The sequence below is a fragment of the Lupinus angustifolius genome, unplaced genomic scaffold (assembly GCF_001865875.1).
Source record: "Lupinus angustifolius cultivar Tanjil unplaced genomic scaffold, LupAngTanjil_v1.0 Scaffold_366, whole genome shotgun sequence".
In the NCBI taxonomy this organism is placed as follows: domain Eukaryota; kingdom Viridiplantae; phylum Streptophyta; class Magnoliopsida; order Fabales; family Fabaceae; genus Lupinus; species Lupinus angustifolius.
In genome coordinates this window covers 325,688-329,820 of record NW_017727764.1, presented here as the reverse complement: position 1 = coordinate 329,820, position 4,133 = coordinate 325,688, and positions in this window count along the sequence as shown.

Genomic DNA, 4,133 nt, shown 5'->3' with positions numbered 1-4,133 from the left:
TTAACCGCAGTTAGATGATTAAATCTTTTAATCAGTATTTACCATGCTCGGCCGACCTTAAGTCATCTACCTCAGGAGTGCTTCTTGTGGGTCCCGATCTTACGTTAACACGTAATATAAAGGAAATACATCCCACCACTACGACCATCGCTGAATACCCTGGAAGATCCCAGACCAAGCCTCTTATGGTCAGCCGATCTCGCTCCGTGGTATCCTGGGTTCCTTTCTGGGCAGTGCCCTAATTCACATCATAACTCAAAGGGTAACGTCCCTACCACTACGACTATCGCTGAATCACGCTGGACGGTCCCAAACCAAGCCACTTACGATCAGACGATCTCGCTCCGTGGTATCACGTATCCTTTTCTGGGCATCGCCCTAAATCATACATCCTTCTCGGAATACTTTCTTTAAAATTAATTACCGAGTTTGACTATATAATTCCAACACCTTGAATACTTGACTTTTAAATTCAATTACGGTGTTATACCAAGCAGTTTATATCACATACCCATACTAGGATTATTACATACTCCACCAATCAATCCAAATAGTCAAACGCAATTACTGTCTCTCGCCCAAGCGAGGACCGTTCACTCAAGCGAAAATTCAATCTTTCCACAGAATACCAATTTGCCCTTTTCGACAACCGACACACATTTAAACATGGTTTTTCAAACACCTGCACACAGAAAAGTTCTCAACAACATTCATATACAATATTCAACATATTTCATCAACAATCATATATATTCAAAAGCATTCAAACATAACAATCTTGGGTTTCTTAAAAATCCAAGTTAACCCTCAAAACCTTTGAGATGGTTTTGAAGATCCGGGTGTCATATTCGGACACCACTATGTCACGATGTGTTCTCTCTCACATACATTATTCGATTCATTTCCTCAACAATCATATATCTTTACAAACATTCAAACATAAAAATATTGGGTTTCTTAAAACTCAAGTTAACTCCAAAACCTTTGAGATGGTTTAGGAGATCCGGGTGTCATATTCGGACACCACTATGTCACGATGTGTTCTCTCTCACCTTAATGAAGCGTGCTTTAACTCGTCAACTAAGGGTGGTTTGGTTTCAAGGTTCGAACACCGAAATCTTCATAACTACAAAAATAAAAATCCGTTAGTTTCCGATATTTCTAAAATCGTTACTAAAATACTTAAAGTGAGGGGTAATTTGTTTAATTTTACTAAAATTTAAGGGATGTCAGTGTAATTAACTCTAAGAAGAATGATGGACCAGTATATAGTGAGTGAGGGAGAGAGGTTCACCTTTGATTTTGCCTTTGTATTTTCATTATTTAACCCTTTTTTGTAACTGTAAGCAATGTCCTTTTTAAGCTCCATTAAATCCAAATATCAATTGTCTTCAAAGTTTGGAATGGGATATGAAAACCACGTGACAATAAAGTTGATTGAATGTGATTGGTTTATCTCTTTTTTCAATTCTATAACCACCATATAATTAGAAAATTTAATTATTAAAAACAAATCCGCTAACAACTATTTACTAAATTTCCAAAAGTGACAATTAATTATTTGGGTGAAACTGTGAATAATTAATTGACTGTTATTGATTATGATGTGAAGACAAAATTGGTTTCGTGACAACCTAAAACACTATATATTTTTAATTTTTTATTTGTTATGAAATCTTTGTATTTTTATTTTATAGAAATAAGTCGAACAAAATTGAATACAAGATAACATAAGTAAATATGTATCAACTCAACAATTTATAAAATTACCATTCTACTTAAGCAAGAGAAATAAGACTCTCATAAGTCATGGCCGTGACTAAAAATCCTCTTCCGTTATTAAATAAAGCAAATAAAAATTAAAAAATAACTTATAAAGAATAAATCAATACTTTGACGTATAAAATTATATTAAACATTTCTTTGTTTAATTGAATGAAGATTGTATGTATAAAAAAAATAAAAAATGAGGACTTATGGATAGATTAAAATTGTAGGAGAAATTAGGATTCAAAGAGTACTTCTTTAGTTTTCGAAGAAGAAAAAATGGTTCTATTTAGTTTTCCAAATACCTCGTAAATTTAACCGTGGATATATTAACTACTGAAAAATAAAAACTTGTAACATGATTTAACAGAAATTCAAGAGTTGTAGAGTTTAGAAGAGGAGAAGTTGATTATTCTTTGGTTTTATTTGTTTATTACAGTTTTTACACATATTTTGATTTATATTTGAATAACATTACATTTGCTTGAACGGAAATTAAGGAAATAATAAATACAAAATCAATTTAATTGATTAAGGTATGATATATAGTGGGTTTCTCAGTTTACTTTATTTGGAAAAAAAATGTGCTCTGGTCGGCTTTCATTCCTTTCTCCCCTTTCTTCTCTAGTAATCTAAAAAAACATGTTCTTGCCCTTGCAAGAATATTTAGAATTCAAGAGTACTTCTAGTTAGACCTAAAAATTTTAAGCTGGATTGATAAACGTCTAGTGGAGAGTATCTAATAATTTTTCATTATTCATTCTATATTAATCAGTTCAAATATTCAAATCAACGATACAAATGCACTTTGCACCATTTGGTTTGAGAGTATCTAATAATTTTTTCTGCATACGAAAGCTCGTAATGTTATCGTGTGAAAATGAAAATAAGTGAAAACGATATTTTGTTGTTGTTCCAAAATATTAACTTCATTTAAAAATGTTAGAAGATTTTCATTTATGCGATATATATTTTATGGGCTGAGTGAAAGAAACATATAAGTGAATTTGATACTACATCTTGACCCAAAGTTTTAAGGCATTAAATTGATCTATGGATTCATTCACTTATATGCTCTTCAACTCAGTCACTTTCATACAATATGTGACTTCTTCATTCATATTTGAAATATTCAACATCTCTCAAGTGTGAGTTACTCCACTTCTAGGATTGGATACACTAGAGCTTAATTTTCTATCTACTTGCATCATTGTTGGTTTATCATCAACGAAACACACCGCATTGACCTCTCGCCAGGAAGATTTTTGACACATGGATCTATCGACTACTTGTTGCTTCAATACTCGGCTGAGCTGTCGAACGATGGATCTGATACCACTTCTTGGGAGACTTCATCAATGAGCTATAGCATTCTTCTATGAGTTAAGTGAAAGAAACATATAAGTGAATTTAACACCATATCTAAACTCAAAACCTTAAGGCAGTAGATATATGAGTTTTATATATATGTTTTTTAACTTATTTACTTTTACACAGTGTGAGATTTCTTTATCCACACTTAAAATACCCAACAAAAAATGAAATTATGAGCTAAACTTTTTTAGGACTAGTTTTTAATTTGTTAGCAAAATGAGCATTATCTGGCTTACTTTGGTTGACGTTTACAACTATTTAGGAATAATATTGATATTTTTTTTCCATGAACTATGTGTACGTTTCATATTTTTCTTATACATTATTTTATTTTTACTTGTTTATTTATAAAAATAAACGGAAAAATTAAAATGTGTTTCTTTTATTGTATAAATGATACAAGGATAGATGATATACATTTTTTTGGTTGATGTAATTTTGTATGTTGAATGATGAAAATGTTTTATCGTCTACCCATTTGTGTTTAATATGTGGTATATATGAATTCTATTCATGGCTTTAATTTCAGGTACATATCTCGAATATTATTGATGATTCTCTTTAGTTACATAATTTTTTGTGTAAATGTTGTAAAAAGGATTTCTATTCGGAGAATGTTGTTATTCATTGTGATTTGGTCTATTTGGAATATATAGAATGATGTAGTTTTAGGGAGGGGAGTAGAGTTACATCCAAATCATGGATTTGATTTAGACTGGATCTTGGTTATGTTTTTCAGTTGGTATTAATTTGTTCTCATTTGCACAATGGTGCATTGATCATTCTACTCATATTGATCTTTATTACAACATGTAATCGGGTTAGCACTCCTTCTACCATTTTATAATACTTTTGCTTATTAAAAATAAATATGTGCCTATAATTTTGCAAACACACTTTGGCTATGCATTATCACTATGAAGGGAAATGAGTCTAGTGGGTCCAGTGATACACTATTTAGACTCGTCTTGTTTTTTCAATTTTAGATGCAT